The sequence below is a fragment of the Pan paniscus genome, chromosome 15 (assembly GCF_029289425.2).
Source record: "Pan paniscus chromosome 15, NHGRI_mPanPan1-v2.0_pri, whole genome shotgun sequence".
NCBI lineage: Eukaryota > Metazoa > Chordata > Mammalia > Primates > Hominidae > Pan > Pan paniscus.
In genome coordinates, this window is record NC_073264.2 from 83556539 (window position 1) to 83576113 (window position 19575).

At 36.9% G+C, this 19575-nt stretch overlaps 1 protein-coding gene and 1 non-coding gene across 4 annotated transcripts in view; both read left to right on the top strand.

Annotated features, from left to right (window-relative positions):
• LOC129393842 (uncharacterized) overlaps positions 1-19575 on the top strand; it is a 1009906-nt gene that overhangs the window by 821975 nt on the left and 168356 nt on the right. The gene's annotated exons all lie outside the window — the stretch shown is intronic.
• Positions 17672-17772, top strand: LOC112437124 (small nucleolar RNA U13). Its single transcript, XR_003025784.1, has one exon. It is a non-coding gene; the product is annotated as a small nucleolar RNA U13 (small nucleolar RNA).

The window sequence follows — 19575 nt, forward strand, 5'->3', positions numbered from 1 at the left end:
TCCCTATAGCAATCCCAGAGAAAACTTAACATGATGAAGACCCATATTAATCTCCAGCAAGTTCACCCCCAGATGTAATGTCAGTGGACTGGACCTTCATCAGGGGATGTTTCCTGTTGCTACCTCACAAGGGAACCATTTGTTTTCCAAGCAAGAGAAATGAATCTTTTGACAATATTTTATTATGATGTTATCTCAAATGAGGTAATTGGATTTGATGAATGCAAATCCAGAAGATTGGCAGTTAGTATGTTTTCTCCCTTTTAAAAGTATTTGAATTTTTCAAGGAAATTCAGTTTAGGTGAATAATGTCAGATATCCAATTCCTTTTGTAGGAACAGTATCATTGCAACTTGCTCGTTATCCTGAATCCCAGGAAATAGTCTTTTCTCTCATTTATAGAAGTCTTCTAAAACCTGAGTGTATTTATATAAAACCCTTCCCACTGTCAATAAATTCATAACATAAAATGAGTAAAACTGAACATAAAGTAAAATTTAGAGTAAAGAATAAAGTATCAATGTGTTCAGCTATAGGTTTCATGGTAGCTTTAAAGCTAATATTAATATTATGATGAAAGAAACATTTCCTATATATTCCCACATCTTGGGTTTAAGATACCACAACGAAAGGTCTTAGCTTGGGAACCAGGATGGGGAATTGCTAATGATATAAAAATATTTCTTGTTGTATCTCTGCACTTTTCCCAAAAGATAGACACATTAAACACCTTGGCAAAGTATTCAATGTATTTGTTAAAATGAATTCTCCATCTCTTCAATGACTACAAAGTAAATTTATATTAATGACTTTAAAATAATTTACCATTTGATGGATAGAAGGGGACTTTGATCATTTTGCTTCTTCAAGACATTACATGATTTGTCCAAAGTCATAAGTTTTAGAGATTGAAGTAAGATTTGAATTCAAGTGTTCAGTGTGCTAATTCATGTCACCTTGAAACCACTGAGGTAGAAAGTCTGCTCTTTTAAAAATAAGAAATAACACGAAATTCCCACATCATTTCTATAAATTCTTATAGTGGAACAAATGAGCTGTGTCTTCTGAATTATTAGTTGGTCTTAGAACTTAAAGTTATTTAAGATTGTCTTCTGGCTTCAAGAAGAAACAGAATCTTCACTTCTGGATGTATTACTAATCCTAAACTATTGTGTAACTTTTATATTTTAAGGTACATGATATTTGAGAGAACAAAGAGTTTATTTCATGGTTCCCATTTTTATCTTCCCACTCAATACCTGAAACTAAGTTTTGTTTTATTATTTAATTTTATTTTGTCTTTGGAGAAGTTCAATATTATTTTTCACTGATAAATATTAACACAATTCAGTGCCATTTATTTTACTTTCTTAAATAAATCAAACCCTAAAAAAATAAATTTCAACAATGAAGTTACTTGCTAGAAGTGGAAATTCAGTGTAGTCAGCCATTCTTTGGAGAGTGATCTGGAAGAAGAAAAAGGATGGGCATTATGAATCAGAGTTAAAAGCATTAGTGAAGAAAAATGTCCCATTTCCCCCCTCATACTAATGGCATAAATGTGTTTGTGATTGTGGTGACAGTCATTTCTCATGAGGCTAATAGCTGCAATGTGTGTCCAAAATGATTCACTGCCATTCCTACTCACGTGCCAAATTATTCCTTTTAAGTGTCAGTCTTAGATATTTCACTCCTCTAAATGTATAAATTTAGTCAATTCTGTTTGGCACAAAATTAGGAGAAGTAAATATTACCCTCCAGTAAACTTTAATCTTGTAAGGCTGCAGGAATAACAGCCCTCTTCTTCATATTTTTAAATAAAATGCTCATCCACCCCCTTCATGACACCCAGAGGAATTTGAAAATGTGACAAGTCATGGAATCAGCTGTTAAAGGGAGACCTGCTTCTGGCTGATGGATTGAGCCAATTTCCATTCCTACTTAAGAACAATATGGTCACAAATGCTAGCGCATAAATTAGCCCCGAGTGTAGGAGGAAACACTCCCCTGCAAGCTGACAGAGTATCACCCCAAAATATCTCTGATAGCTTATAAATAAAGAATTCTGTTTCTCTGGTCCAGTACACGCAATAAAGTGCAGCAGAAAGGATGGGTACTTCAGAGGCTCAGAGTCTAAACTCGAGTTAAGACCCAGATCTGCTGTTTTTTATTTGTGTGATCTACCACAAGTCAAATAACTTCCCTGAACTTCAGTTTTCCTTATCTCAAGTCTTTAAACATATATGAAGTTATTTACCTTACAGCGTAATTGTAAAGAATAAATAATATAATGTTTGTAAATGTTGATCGTTATCTAGTCGTTATCTAATACTAGTTTTTCCTCCTTTTGTGTGCCATATTGAGAATGTTCCTTCCAGTAGCCAGAGTCTAGAATGGCAAGGATCAGTATAGGGAAGTTTAAGAATTATTTCCAAAATAATGCTCTTACAGCTACTATTTACCAAGTGTTTATTTTATGCTGTGGGATAAGCAAAATTTCCAACATATACTTATTCCTCACAAAAACCTATGATCTAATATTCTCATTTTACAATAAAGAAGGTGCAGGTCAGAAAGGATAGAGTCTTTGACTTATTGTCAATGAAGACATAATTTAAAGCCTGATTCTACAGGTATTTACTGAGCTTGGCATGTGCCAGGCAATATGCTCAGGGCTGGATACACTCAGGAAAATAAAATACTGAAAATGTCACAGCTGTACATTCTTGTGGGGAAGACAGACCTCAAACAAGTCAACATATACACAGCAACTGAAAGAAAGAGTTATCCAGGGATGATAATAATAATAATAATAATAATAATAGAATAAAGACCTTTGCTAGGTTAAAGGTCAGAAAGGCCCAGGCCTGTCACAAAGATACCTGAGGCAAGAGGGAAAAAGAAAAGATTTCAGATCGGAAGGTTCCCTTTTGCCTTTAATTGGACCAGATTCATTGGAGAATGCCAGAAATCTCTAGGCCCCAACATTTTAGGCATAGACAAAAATGTCTTTTCTATATTATGCGAAAGATATGGGCATCACAGGGACACACAGTCATGTGGACCTGATTCACTGCTCCTTTGCTGCTACTAAATCTCAAACACTTAGCCTGCAGTCAATGGTGCTCATTTTCCAAAGAGCCTGGATTATAACTATTTCCATGCAAAGCACTTTTCACACAATATATGGGAATTTTTCAGTCGGTTGTACATATTCTAATCTTGGTAGCTGCCCTCTGTTCTTGGGCCTTTTCATTTGTCTTTTGTCTAGGTTACTGATCTTTTTTTAAAAGGCATTTTTCTTTTTCTTTTTTTTTTTCTTTTGTGCAGACATGCTCATCAGCCAGCAGATGCTCCCCTCTTGCACAAAACTGAGCAGAGGTGTCCTGTAGCTTGAGTTATCATCAGTTCCCAGCTAAGCCAGCTGGGGAGGATGGCAAATGCACTCATTGACACTCGAGGTTTTAAAGAGCAAAGTGCTACCAGAAGAGTCTTTCAAATTCTCAGATATATTTTGACTCATATGGCACTCTATTGCTGAGAAATATTTAGATTGAATCTTCTTAGTTTATTAGAGGGTCACTGGAGAAACACAGGATCCTCAGGCAGGAGGTTAACAGATGAAATATAAATGAAACACTGCATGATCAGTCAGAAGAAAAACTCCAGGTGCACATACAGTCAACTGGTTCAGAGCTCAGTTGCAGAAGGCAGAGAGATCTGATCCAGGAACCTGGCTTTTCCAGAGTTGAGCTGTGTGTAAATTTGGGCAAGTTACTTCATAGTGTTACAAGAATGAAAGCAGATAATGCCAAAAATATTTAATTGCCTTTTGAGTCAAACTCAATTTATCAAGACATAATGTGTATAGCATTTGTATCAGCTGGTAACATAATTTTTCATGCTATATTCCATTCCCTCCCACTGCATTATTTCTCCAATGTGACCAGCAATAAGAGTTCTGAAATGCATCACATAAAATTGTTAGTATAGTGACAGATCAATAATAATTGCTCAAAAATTTTAGTTTTCTGACATTGTCCTAAATATTATTTATGACTACTGCTATTAAATTACCAAGTGACAAGAAAAATGCTGGCTTGAGATCATCACGCAGTGTGTGAATAATCTATATGGAAAAATTTTTGAGTATGTATTTAATTTTCTAAATAAAGTACCAGATATCATTTGTAAAAAGGTTTGTTTACTTACTAGTGATATCAACCCTCATCTGACCTCTTAATCTCCCATCCAAACTTGGTTTGTCTTCAGCACTATTAAGTTATTTTAGATTTTTAAATAAAGTACAGAGATATTAAGCCCTGCGTTCTGGCAATATGCTTCTTGCTAATTCTGAAGAAGTTGAGAGCATGGTTTGGAGTCTCATCTCGCTCTGCCACTTTTCAGCAGTGTGAGAAATTGGCCACTCAGTTCCTGAGTTTCTGAATATTTATTTTAGAAATAACAATCCCTGTGTACCCCTGAGATTTGGTATAAAGATGCAAAATGACAATGGATCTGAAATTTTCATAGTTCAAAATTAGTTAGTTCTCTTATCAAAAATAAATAATGATTTACCTTACTCTCAGGAATAAAAACACATAAAATATCTACAAATATGGTAATCCCATTAGCAAATAACTGCTTATAACAGGCAATCAAAATATTGTTTTGTAAATGTTTTCTTTCACTTGGTGATAAGTTTTTTTAAAAATTGGAGGTTTGATTTCTCCCAGTGCTATTCTGGAATCTATAAACTTTAATGCTGTTACACATGGGCTAAAAGCACCATGTGAGTCTGGTGAGAGGTATGTTTTAAAAAGAGAAGATGGCTGCCTGCAGCCCTGCAAAGAGACTAAAATAAACAAACAAAATAGGTGTTCCTTCTTTAAGTGTGTGTGTGTGTTTGTGTGTGTGTATATGTGTGTGTGTGTGTGTGTGTGTATAATTTTACCCTAAGAAATTAAAATAAAGGCTGGCTTTTTGGCAGGTAGCAAATACCTTTTATAGAGGTAGTATTTTGAGATGATATCCATTTATATATTAGTATGAGTGAATTTCAGATCCTTTTATGATAGCAGGTTCAGTTATGCATAATTTGAGAAAAGAGAAGACATAAAAGACTACAGACTTTAAAACATGAGAGCAAACCTTTTAACTTTGGCTAATAGCAAGGATATGCCCAGTAACAGAAAACATAAGTTCAAATCAATGGAAAAACACTAGTTAAAAGATAGTTAAGGCTAGCCAGCAGTAACAGATGCTTTGAAGAAATAAATTATATAGTTCGGTACTACATAGTTTGCCTACATAGGTCTTTAAACTAATGTTTGAAAAGAAAATAGCATCATGAAATATAGCCTTTCCTAAAGGCATATTATTAAAAACAATTCCAACTTGAAAATAATATTAATTTTAATCAAACTGAGTTATATTTTAAATCAGTAAGTAAAAGTGCCAAACATATGTCATGTGCATACTCACTCCCACACATACACTGTGATCTGAGGTGGAAAAACAATATGGGCAAAAAGCTAAAAGGAAGAGTATGTAAACCCATGTGATTTGTTTCCCCCTGAGTAAAATATAAATAAATCTCTATTCAAAAATCATTCAGGCTTCTGAAGGTCCCATCTCCAGTGTCTGTGGAGCAGTGATGGGCTGGGTGACTACAGCATTTCTAGCATCCCATGAATAATTATCTGTGTCTGGAGTGCTTGCCAGCATGACGCGTCTTCATTTCATTAAGGGAAAGAAGGACAGGCTGGAATTGGCAATGGCAGAATTCATTTATCAAATTTTAATGGAGAAGCCACTCAGGAAGGGCGGGCTTAATGAGATATTTCTGAAGAAATTAGCCAGTTTCTATTAAAGGGCCATCTCCTCTCTGTCCCTGGTAGTGATGGATAGCAGGGGCTCTGGCACAGGGAAACTTCCCACCCTCCTCTTTGCTTTGCTTTTCTGAGATGCGTGATCATTTTTGGATGATCCAACTCACAAATGCTTGAATGAATCACTATTGTAAAGTAAAACCAAATTTTAACATAGAGAAAAGGGACTGATTTTATTTTCTGGATTTAATTCATGAAGAGAAACATACCAGCGTACCTAGGCTTGCCTAACACTAATATCATTAAAACTGCTCATGCTCCAGTTCTGCAAGCTAAAGAGGAAGTTATCTCTCATTTTTGCTGTTTTTCTTGTTGTAATCATACTTTTTGTTTGGAGTAAATGCAGCCAATTTATTGCAGAATCCCCTTTTCAAAAATTTCTAAAGGTGCCAAAAATATTTAATTGCCTTTTGATTCAAACTCAATTTATCAAGACATAATGTGTATAGCATTCATATCAGCTGGTATCATAATCTTTCATTCTATATTCCATTCCCTCCCACCACATTATTGCTCCAATGTGACCAGCAATAAGAAGTTCTGAAATGCATCACATAAATGTAAATAAATAATCAATTATGTAGCTAAAAAATCACTATTGTTCTCCTACTGGAAAAGGAGATTTATGCCGGTGTTAAAAGAAAAAATCTGACTATTTAAATTTAGCAGAGTTTATCTGAGCAAAGAATGATTCACAAATTAGGCAGCACTCAGAAACAGGAGAGTATCAGTGAGCTCCCTGCCACAATGCAGGCAGGAAGTATTTATAGACAGAAAATGGAAGTCAACTGCAAAAATACAGTAGTGTCCCCTTGTCTGCAGTTTTGCTTTCCAGCATTTCATGTATCCACAGTCAATCAACTTTTGAAAATATTAAATAGACTACTACAAAAATAAATAACTCATTTTTTTTAAATTTCCCATTATTCTGAGTAGTGTGACAAACTCCTGTGCTATACTGCTCCATCTCACCTGAACGTGAATCATCCCTCTGCACAGTATATCCACGCTGTCTACACTACTTGCCGGCTAGTCACTATTAGCTTTTTCAGTGTCAGATCTACTGTTGCGATATTGCAATGCTTGGGTTCAAGTCATCCTTATTTTACTTTATATTGGCCCAAAGTGCAATAGTGGGGCAATTCAGATATGCCAAAGAAGTGGTGAAGTGCCTACTTTAAATGAAAAGATGAAAGTTCTTGACTTAATAAGGAAGGAAAAAAATTATATGCTGAGGTTACGAAGATCGACGATAAGAATGGATTTTCCATCCATGAAATTGTGAAGAAGGAAAAAGAAATCTGTGTTAGTTTTGCTGTCACACCTCAAAATATAAAAGTTACAACCACGGTATGTTAAAAGTGCTTAGGTGAGATGGAAAAGACATTAAATTTGTGAGCAGAAGACATGAACAGAAACATGTTCCAAATGAGGGTTCAGTAGTATGCAAAGTTTCAGGCATCTACTGGGAATCTTAGATTGTATCCTTTGAGGCTAATGGGGGTGGCCACTCTAGCTCGATTGGTTACAGCTCAGCATTTCCTTTCTTGAAACATGGTCTGATCAGTTGGCAGCAAGTGATTGGCTGAAACTTGGCTACTTGTGATTGGCTGAGCTGTCTGCTACACTGTTTGTTACACTTCTAGGTTAGGTTTTCAATTTGTTTACATATTAATTTACATTGCAATTCCTTAGATAGGAACACAAAGTAAGGAGACAGCCTCAGGCCAATGACTTCCTGCTTATTGAATTTAACGTTGGGATTCTTAGTAAATTATTTACGTAAAATTGGTGATAAGGAGCAAAAAGTTAAGCGTGCGCATTATTTTCACAAAGAGACTTAGAAAGTACAATTGATTGTGCCCTTTACTAAAAAGCAAGAGGACATATATTTTGTGATTTATTTATATAATAAATATTTATTTATTGAGCCTTTAGTCTAAGCCAGACACTGTACTAGACAATGAAAAGATATTAGTGAATAAACACAGATTTTTTTTCCTAAATGAACTTAGACTTTTATGAAGGATACACACAACAAATACTTGAACAAATAAATAAATACAGACTGCGTAATGTTGGCTAATGAACTCTCCGAACTTCACTGGGTTGTTTATTTAACAGACAAAAATTAAACATTTACACTTGTACAACATATGGTTAGTATGGTCAATATTGAATCAAAGTTGTTGGCATGAGGAAATTTTCTTGTACAGGAACATGAGAAGAAAATATAGAAAGTAAATAAAATTCTGTGGCTATATCAAAGCCCAAAGGAGGCCAACATAGGACTGTGAATATTTTCAATGGCAAAGAAAGACAGACAGAGACAGAGAGAAAGAGACAGAGAGAGACAGGGAGAGAGAGAGAGAAAGAGATTTACAATTGAGGGGAAGAAAGATAAATAAGATTCTGGGGCAAGAGATTGAAGAGGCAGACAAAATGGCAAGGGAGAGCAGTGATCTTGGCAGAAATATGTTGGGTTCATTCAAACAAATGTGAATAAGTAGCTAGGAAACAGAAGGTTACAATAAGCAAGGCTGGAAATGTGTTGGGTATGAACTAAATATTTGGCTTTCTGCCATATCAGGTCTTCATCTATTTCCCAAAGTTTGCACATTCTAATAATCTTTACGCCTTGACATCTTTTTCTTACAAAAATATGTATCTTTTTTTTTTAGTTACCATAGAGTTTGCAAGGACTGTCTAGTTTGGTAGTTATTAGCCACATGTGACTTGTAAAAACTTTTACCTGCAAATGCAAAGAATTTCTTAGTCACACTAATAGTATTTCAAATGCTCAATGGGCTCACGTGACTAGAAGCTGCTTAGTGGACAGTGCAGAAATTATAGACAATGTCTATCACTGCAGAAAGTTTTTTTTTTTTTTGGACAATTCTGCTCTAGAAAGACTGGGAGCTGGTTTAATTGTGCTTTTCACGGAGTGGAGGTTTAGTAGATCTGTGGAATGAGTGTTGAACAAATGTAATGAATACTGTTCAAATGACACCTTAGATATCAGACCGGAGCAGGTCCTATGTAACAAGCTTTTATTGCCTGCTATGTTTCTCCTTCAGGTCATTCATAACAGTGTGATTAGTCATTATTTCTGTTGTTATTATTTAATATTTGCCTCCCACAAGTAATTGCATAGACTGTGACAGCAAGAGACCATTTCTTTCTTCTTGGTACCATTTCCTATCTCTTAACATTTTGAACTGCAAGAGCATGTTGTTTTAATGAAAGAATTAAAAAATGCTATAGGAAGGAATGGCATATTCTTATGAAGCTGGATATCACTCCGCACAATTTTGACCACAGACAATTCTGTGCCATAGAAATACTTAAGCCGAGCAAGGAACTAGCAGAACACACAAATGGGTAGGTTACCCCTCTCCTGTGGCTCTAACCCCATCTGTATTAGCCACTCTAAGGCCTCACTGATGTGTGGAGTGCCTCAATGGGAGAAATAAGTCTGGCTTAGCATATTTTAGTGGACTTAACTACAATGAAGTCCAGCTAGCCACTGAGTAGAAGCAGAATATCTGATTTATAAATGTTAGTTTTGGGGAGTCAAGTCTGAGGCAAGACAGCATGTTCCCTGACCCATGGAGTTTCTGTGGTGGTAGGGGCATGCAGTCTTGCAAAATGACTAATTATTCAGGAAAATATTGTGCCCCAACCCAGTATTATGCCAGACAGAAATGTTCTCAGCCACACCTGCCAGTGTTCTTTGGGTTATGAGATACTTCCTTTTGTCTGGCCACAGGGAGGGAGGTACGAAGGCCCTGGCTGGAGAAAGTCAGCATAGTTGGGTTGTCAAGCACTGCTTTGAACAAGGAGGCAATGTTCTTATCAGTCCACATTGGAGAGAAGGAGCAGATTAAGTGAAAGAGCTAGGTTTGAGTCTCTGACATTATTCCCATCAAAAAATGGGAAAGTGTGGTCCCCAAGGTGGGCAGCAGAAGCATCACCTGAGAATTTGTCACAAATGCAAATTCTCATGACCCTGGTGGGTGGAGTCCAGAAATGTGTGTTTGAGCAAGTCACCCATGGGATTCTGAGGGGCGCTAAAGTTTGAGGACCACTGAACTAGAGGAAAAGGAAGTGATGTCATATCCATGCCTTCACTGGATCTTGGAATCAGAGCCCAGTAATGGAGGCTGGGTCCTGCTCCTGCTTCTGTCATGCAATAAGAGGATCATTTTTAAGTATATCCTTGAATAGAAACCATTTCCTAGCATTACATTTAGAATCATCAGCTACCAAGGCCTTCTAAGACTGATCTCAGAGAGGAAGAACTTCAGATGATGAGATTTTCTTGTATTGAGGCACAACCTTGCCAGGGCTCCAGCTGGTGCCAGGAACCTTAGATCAGGATTTATTCCAGCATCAGAAACATTGAGAATTGAGAAGCACCACCTACCCTGACTCCACAATGATCCTCTCCTTTCTTTTTTTTCTTTTCCTTTTTTTTCATTTTTTATTTTTTTTTGAGACGGAATCTTGCTCTGTCACACAGGCTGCAGTGCAGTGGCACCATCTCACTCACCTCTGCCTCCTGAGTTCAAGCAACTGTCCTGTCTCAGCCTCCTGAGTAGCTGGGATTATAGGTGCCTGCCACCACCCCCAGCTAATTTTTGTATTTTTAGTAGAGACATATGGGGTTTCACCATATTGGTGAGGCTGGTCTTGAACTCCTGACCTCAGGTGATCCACCCGCCTTGGCCTCCCAAAGTGCTGGGATTACAGGCATGAGTCACTATGCCTGGCCAATCCTCTCCTTTCTAACATAGCACAGCTTCTGTTTTTTAAGTCCATAAACCGAAATATCTTGTAATTTACCACTTTCTGTCTGAAAAGCTCCTTTTCAGCAGCTTTTAGGGATTTCAAGATAGTATTTTGTCTCTGTCAATACTATATTGTTAAGTAGTTGGTCCTCCTATAGAAAAATAAAAAAAAAATCCAAAGCAAAATTAAATATTAACTCACTCTGTGATGTGGGAAAACTTTCTAATAGGAAAAACAAAAAGAATTCAAATGTTTGAACTTATAAAAATATTTTTCTCTATCTTATTTTGGTGTATTTGAAGATCTGGCTGTCATTCCTCATGAATATATTCAGGAAATAAAATTATAGGTCTTGCCATCTTCACATATCTCAGTCAGGAAGTTAATCCCATCCAACTGAAAGTCCTGATCCTAACAGTTTTCCTGTTTATCCTCAGAGTCGGTACTTACCGGAGAAAGGAAACAGCTAGTCAGCATCTTATATGCCATTGGCTTTGGCATTCTGACTTACTTTTGGCAACAGAGTTGTTTCATTACTAACTCTGTAGAAGGTTTTAGAAATGGATACTATAGAAAATGACACCAAATTTCAATCAAATAAAATTTCCAGGGGAATTTTGATCAGTTTGCTGCTGGCAAGATGATTATAATCTTTTGAGAATGAAATTCACATGGAAAGGTGATCATGACCACATTCTCACAGTGAGCTCCATCTGGACATAAGCAGCTCCCTTTGAGAAAAACAGGTCTGATAACCCCTACTGAGAGGGCTTTCCACATCAAGGCAAATTTCATGTGAGCCAACATAAACTATGATATCAGAAAACACCAACTTCCAAAAGGTGGTAACCTCTTACTATAATGCAAAGAACAGAACACAATGTTTCAGCTTCACTTTTGATATGCCTATGATATCATTACTGTTCATAGGTCTGGTCCAATAAATTGTTCTTTTTTTTTTTTTAAATTACTGTAAGCTATAGGAATTGTTTTTGTTTCAAAACGTTTTAAAACAGGATCCTTGTAACGGGAGCTCTTAAATCATCAGAATTTTCTTCCTTGTTATTCTATAACTGTTCAAAAGAAATTAATGTTCAAGTGATGACCCCAGAGTTTATAAGATTTTTTAGTATCAAAGAAAGATTAAATTACCTTCACAGAACCGTGTTTGTAAAGGAAGAAAGAAGGGATTAGCAAAGTTTTCAGAGGTTTTGCAAAAGAGGCAGAAATAAAAATAGGTAACATGAGATAGGACGATCATCAACGGTGGCTAAAAGCTAGGTAAAATATTATGGAATAGGATGGTCACATCATGTTAAAATGTAACTTGGTAGATTACTTGAAATTGCCAAAAAAAAAAAAAAGTCTTTTTTATAATGCAATACCTGGCAGTGACCACTTTAACAATGTCACCAAAATTAGTTTCACTGATAATTAAACAACCTGACAGGTCACATTCTCCAACATTATGTGACTTGAAGGTCACAGCATCTCCTGTAAATTATTTTTGCCAAGTATGTGTAGTCCAGATTTCTTCAAGCCTGAGGCTGAATCTCTATCATTTAAGAAATATAAAACATACAGAAACAAGTTAAATAACACAGGTAAGTAATAGGCAAATCCAGAATGTAGGCACACGGTAAGGCAACTGGCCTGGTTTTCCCAAATAAACAATAATATGCATACTATGGTGGGCTGCAGAATGGCCCACCACGATGTCCATATCCTAATCCTTGGAATCAGTGAATGTCACATTTTGTGGCAAAAAAGACTTTAAATATGTGTTTAGGGTTTTTTTGTTTTGTTTTGTTTTTGAGACAGAGTCTTGCTTTGTCATACAGGCTGAAGTGCATTGGCACGATCTCAGCTTACTGCAACCTCCACCTCCCAGGTTCAAGTGATTCTTCTGCCTCAGCCTCAACAGTAGCTGGGATTACAGATGCACGCCACCACACCCGGCTAATTTTTGTATTTTGGGTAGAGACGGGGTTTCACCATGTTGGCCAGGCTGGTCTCAAACTCCTGACCTCAGGTGATCTGCCTGCCTCGGCTTCCCAAAGTGCTGGGATTACAGGCGTGAGCCACCGTGCCCAGCTTAGGGTTCTTAAGAAAAGATTATCCTGGTGTTTACATAGTAAGCCATCGATGTAATCCCAAGTGTCCTTATGAGAGGGATACAGAGGGAAACTTGGCTATAGCAGGATAAAAGGTGATGTGCCTACAGAAGCAGAGCTTAGAGGAATGTGCCCAGGGGCCAAGGAATGCTGGAAGCCTCTAGAAGTGAACAGGAAAGGAGCAGACGTTCATGGACTCACTGAAGGACCCAGCTGTGATGACACTTTGAGTTTAGCCCCTTGAGACTACTTTTGGACCTCTAATTTTTAGAACTGTAAGAGAATATATTTGTATTGTTTTAAGCCACTGCATTTGTGGTAATTTGTTACAGTGGCTATAAGAAATGAAAGCACACAGAAAAGGAGAAGATAATAATGATGAACAAGTAGGAAGAAGCAGCACTCTTCTGGTCTCAGAGATTAAAGAGATATAGCAACTAAAAGTGGAGCCTGAATTCTGACTCGGGCTCCAAATTATTAAAAGCAGTTATAAAATCCAGTTGCTGAAATCACTGAGAATTTGAGTGTGGACTAGATATTAGATGACACTAGAAAACCATTATTATTATTTTCTATCTTAAAAAATGCATTCTGAAGTAGATTTCTGTACCTTACTTTTTTTTTTTTTTTTTTTTTTGAGACGGAGTCTCACTTTATTGCCCTGGCTGGCATGCAGCAGCAGCATCTCAGCTCACTGCAACCTCTGCCTCCCAGGTTTAAGCGATTCTCCTGCCTCAGCCTCCCGAGTAGCTGGGATACAGCTCCCCACCAGCATGCCCACTTAATTTTTGTATTTTTAGTAGAGGTAGAGTTTTACCGTGTTGGTGAGGCTGGTCTCAAACTCCTGATCTCAAGTGATCTGCCCACCTCAGCCTCCCAAAATGCTGGAATTACAGGTGTGAGCCACCGTGCCCAGCTGTACCTTACTTTCAAATTAAGAAAAAAATTAAAAAGCAATGCACATACATAGAAAGAATGATAAAGTCAATATGACAGAAAGTAAATAATTGTTTAAAGTAGGTGATGTATGTAGATTCATCGCACAAATCTTTTAGTGTATGTTTAAAGTATTCTTAATAAACAAGAATTATTATTATAGAAATTATTCCATAACAACAATGTATTCTGTAAAGTATTTAAAAGTTAGTCAGTTAAAAAACATTCATTAACCAGAATATCATTTTACTAGTTAGTGTAGGCTAAGTGCCATAACTCAAAACCCCGACATTCCAATTGCTGAGCAAAATAAAATTTCATATCTCAATCATGGAACATTCCAGGGAACAGGACTTCTTATCTGAAAGGTTCCCCTGGGCAGCTTATCTGCAAGTGATGTCACAGGGCCCTGCCCATCAGCTGGAGGCAGAAGCAAAAGAGAGCAAGGATCACACAGGAAGTTTACCATGGGCCTAGCTGGGAAGTGTGGCCTATCACTTCAACCTGTATTCCATTAGCTCTAATTTAGTCACATGGCTACATCTAATTGCACAGAAGTTCAATATTGTTATCCCCCCATGCCTTTAGAAGGAAGGCTCCTGTTAACATCTAGCAGTCACTGCCACAATCCTTATCTTTTTGTATAACTCTGTGGTGCGATGATTTCTTCCAAGGAAATCAGTTAGAGAAAACTAAGTTGTCTACAGCATTTGATTGACCACAGACTAAAGTAAAACTATTAAAAAGAAGTCATTAAAATAATCCCACTGGAAAATCTTGTTAATGAGTTTTATCTCTTATTTATTTCCTTAGAATGTAAGTTATTGAATTAAGCTAACTGAATTATTGTATCATTTTATGTACATACACACACACACACACATATACACTCAACCTTGACAACATAAATAAAATGCATTTTTAGATATTACCATTTTTTTTTCCTGAAATCATGTAAATGTAGTCACGTTTGACTGGTAGCCTAGGGAACAACGGATAAGCTGTCCCTGCCTTGTACTTCTTTGTAGTTACACAGTCTCTCTGCTTCTGTTTTGCCACTTGCACTGTAACCTCAGGCATTCATTCCCTCACCGTTCTATCAAATATTAGTTAAGAAGTTTAAGCTGAGTACTGTGGGAGGAACCCTGTAACAACCGGGATATTTTAAGAAGTTTAAGTTGAGTACTGTGGGAGGAACCCTGTAACAACGGGGATATTTTTATGTTCATCAAAGAAGTAAAAGTGAATATTGGCAATACAATTAAAGGAATAAACATCTATCTTTGTAAAGCCACAGAAATAGACTGATAAACTAAACAGAAAACTGTGACAAAATAGGAAAGTAGGTCCAAATTATTATGTCAAAAGAAAAGAAAATCTTGGTCTGCCCAATAATTATTGTTTTTAATAAAGGTAAAACATAAGATGGTAAACACTTAGCAAAATTATCTGACTTGTCTGAACCCCCAAAATATGTTTGAACACACACCACACACACACACACACACACACACACACACACACACACACTCCACATTTTTAGGTCCTGCTCTCAGAAATGTAGCATAATCCATTAAAAAACAGTCGGGCTCAGGACTAAAATTCAAACTTCTGTCTGAGAATCACTAAGCTGTGCTACAAATTTGCTATTGCTGGTTGTTTCAGGGTTTATAAGTTGGCATTTATTACATAAAACATCTCTTTAATAATGAGGTTTTCTATTTTAATGAGGTTTATGGCAACAACTTTGCCTTTGACATTTTGGAAATTCTGGCCTTGCTATAGAACTTGACCTAAAAGGGTGACATGACCACATGAGGGTAATAAGCCATAGGTAGCAATTTTCATACTTGACTTCAGTCATTCTCATGTAAATTGATGTCCATGAGGGATTGGCTTGGCTGAAATCCAGTCATTTTGCTCAATGAAACCTCTCTCCCCCAGTTTGTCTTTTTCTGCATCATTTGTGATCCTTGTAATATACCCTTTAGATTCAACTAATAGATGTGCCAAAAAAGTGGAGTCAACACAAACTATGTGCAGGGGCGTCCCGACTGTAGAAGAGAATTGAATAAATATGACAAACCCTTACATTTATCTTTGCATAGGCAGTCACATCCACAAGGGCTGCTGGTTCAATTTCCCATCAAGAATAGTGAACAAGGGACTCCCCAAATTTCAGATATTCGATCTATGAATAGTGATAAAGTCAGTCACAGTTGTTGTGATAAAGATAGCTTTTATAGGTTTTACAATCAAGAATGGGCTGGGAATGGTGGCTTACACCTGTAATCCCCACAATTTGGGAGGCTGAGGTGGGAGGATCATTTCAGCTCAGGAGTTCGAGACCAACCTGGGCAAGATGACAATACCTTGTCTCTACAAAACATACAAAAATTATCTGGGTGTGGTGGTGTGTGCCTGTAGTTCCATCTACTTGGGAAGCTGAGTCTGGAGGATTGTTTGAGCCTGGGTGGTCAATGCTACAGTAAGCCAGGATTGTGCCACTGCACTCCAACTTGGGAGACAGAGCAAGACCCTGTCTCAAAAAAAAAAAAAAAATCAAGAATGAAAATATTATTAAGCAACAAACAAATATATAACAAACAATATCTGAAAGCCTTTAAAAAATTTAACTTGCACATATTTGTCAATATGTCATTATATAAAAGCTTTTGACAAATTTATTTCTTCTGCAGATTTTCTTTTTTCATCTAGACATTTTAAAGTCATAGGAACTTATCCTGTAAGAGTCTTAAAACCAATTCTTTCTTCTTTTTGCTCTTGGCATGTGGTCAGAAAAATGTCAGTCAGGATATGATGTGAATAAAAAGACTAACTTTAGACATAATAGAAATTATCATAAGTACAAAGTTGTTTGATGAAAAAGAACAAAATTATTATCAACTTTCTCTAAAGATAGTGTATAAATAGTAAAATGTGAAATGCAGAATCCTAAGAGACAACTACCAAGTGTCAAAGCAATTATTAATTAAAAGTGTACATTATATATTTCTGTAAAATATATTTAGAGAGCATCATCTACCATTTAGCATACTTTATTGATTGATAGCTAATGGTGAAACAAACTATCATTTCTCTTTCATGCTCAATCTGAAATTTCAAATTTAAAACAAGGTTATATTTTGTCTTATTTATTTGTTTTCCAAATCGTTCACATTCGTGAGGAAGTAATCCCATGGAAAGGCAAAGAGAATCCACTGTCATTTGCTTTCAGGTTATATTTATTTCAGTTGGAAAAAAATGATGGATGCTCTGTTTTGTGAATGAGGAAGTTTGTTTTTCTCTGCAATTGATGAGAATCTTTTTCTTGGATTTATTTCTGAAGGGTTATATTTTTTCCAAAAGTTTTAAGGTTCTACATATTATACCCTGGACTAGCAATACTTTATTCTAAGACCCTTCAAGGGAAAATGTCATTATTCTATAATCTTAGCTGTAGGGACCATGATTTAAATTTAACAAACAAAAATATTTATAAGATTAGGAAAAACATAGCAGTGATCACCTTACCAAAAATAATGCTTAATCTCAGAGACCATGACCTAAAAATAAATGCAAAGGAATCCTTGTTTTCAGCTTTCTGAAAAATATACAGGGCATTTGTTTAGTGATTAGAAATGGTGATACCTCACACACTTCCTGATTTAAAATTATGTTAGAAAGGTATAGTAATACATCAAACAGTATGGTACTGGCATAAAAACAGACACATGGACCAGTGAAACAATAGCCCAGAAATAAATTCAAATATATGCAGTCAAATAATTTTTGAGACAAGTGTCAAGAGGACACAACAGGGAAAGGATAATCTCCTCAATAAATGGTGCTGGAAAAACTGGATTTTCACAAGCAAAATGATGAAATTAGATGCTTATCTTACACCATACACAAAAATCAACTCAAAATGGATAAAAGATCCTTTTGTGGTTCATAAGAATAGGGATTGGGATTTCACACTCCTGTGTGAGATGTGCCTCCCTTAAACCTTAAGACGTTGGCACATTACCTATTTGATGTGGGGGAAAAAAAAAGAATAAGAAACCTAAATGTTGAGACAGAAACTCTAAAACTCTTAGAAGAAAACATAGGAGAAAAGCTCCTGGACGTTGGCTTTGGCAATGATTTTTTATATATCACAACTAAAGCCTAGGCCACAAAAAAAACAATAATAAATAAGTAGAATTACATTAAATTAAAACTTCTGCACAAGAAAGGAAAAAAATTGTCACCATGAAATGACAGGCTTTAAACTGAGAAAAAATACTTAAAAATCATATATGTGATAAGGAGTTAATATCCAAAGGGGTTAAAGAACTCACATAACTCAAGAGTAGAAAAATAAATAACTTGGTGGAAAAATGGGCCAAGGACCTACGTAGATATTTCTCTAAAGAAGACATAAATGTCACAAACAGGTATATGTTGGTGCTCAACATATGAAAAAGTGCTCAACATTGTTAATCTTTAGAAAATTGCAAATTAAAACCACTATGAGATACCATTTCACACCCATTAGGATAGCTGTTATCAAAAAATCAAAATATAACAAATGTTGGTGAATGTATGGAGAAAATGGAACTCTAAAAGATAACAAACCTTGATGAGGATCTAGAGAAAAGGGAACTCTTTTACACTGTTGGAGGAAAAGTAGATCCAGCCATTAAGAAAAATGGTATGGAGGTCTCTAAAGAAATTAAAAACAGAACTACAGTATGATCCAGCAATCCCCCTTCTGGGCATATACCCAAAGAAAATAAAATCAATACCTAACAAAGATATTTTCATGTCTGTGCTCATTGCAGCATTATTCACAATAGCCAAAATGCAAACCATCTAAATGTCTGCTGACAGATGACTAGACAAATACATTGATACACACACACACACACACACACACACACACACACACACAGAGGAATATTAGTCATCCCTAAAAAAGAATGAGATAGAAGATGGCTGATTAGAAGCTACTTTGGTTCATGACACTTATGGAGAGGAATGAAAATGGGCAAGTGAATTCAGCACCTTCAGTTGAAATATCCAGGTTCTTGTATTGGGATTGACTAGGCAAACAGCCCAGCCCGAAGAGAAAGAAGAAAAGCAGGAAGGGATAATGGCCCAGCTGGAAGCAGCACAGAGCCAAAGAACTCCCACTCCCAGTTAAAGGAAGTGGTGAGTTATTGTGCGACCCGTCCCAAGAAACTGTGCTTCTCCCATGCGTCTCTGCAACCCATGGATCAGGAGATCACCTCATGAGCCCACATCACCAGGGCCCTGGGTCCAATACACAGAGCTGTGTGGAGTCTCAGCAGAACAGCCATGCAGGCACACATAGAGACCCAGGAGTTTTACATACTCCTATCCTGGGATCCCCAGCAAGGCAGGAAATCTATCTGTACATATTCCTAGGAAGGGGCTGAATCCAGGAAGCCAAGCAACATCACTCTGTGGGCCCCACTTCCGCAGCACCTCACAAGTTAAGACCCACAGGCTTGGAATTCCAGCCAGCCAATGACAAAAGGCTGGAGTCTGCCTGAAACAGGTCTGAGTTCCTCGGGGGAGGGGTGGCTGCCATCTCTGTGTTTCAGTAGATTCAGTTATTTCACCCTGCCAACTTTGAAGAACACAGGTGGTCTGGACAAGGAAGAGTCTCCCACAATGCACAGCTTCCTTCCCAGATAATGGCCAGACTGCTTCTTCAAGCAGAGCCCCAATCCATTCCTCCACACTGGGCAGGAACTCCCTGTGGGGGCTTCAGCCACTCCAGCCAGGGTTCAATAGATAGTTCTCTAATCTCTGCCTAGGATGAACTCCTTGCA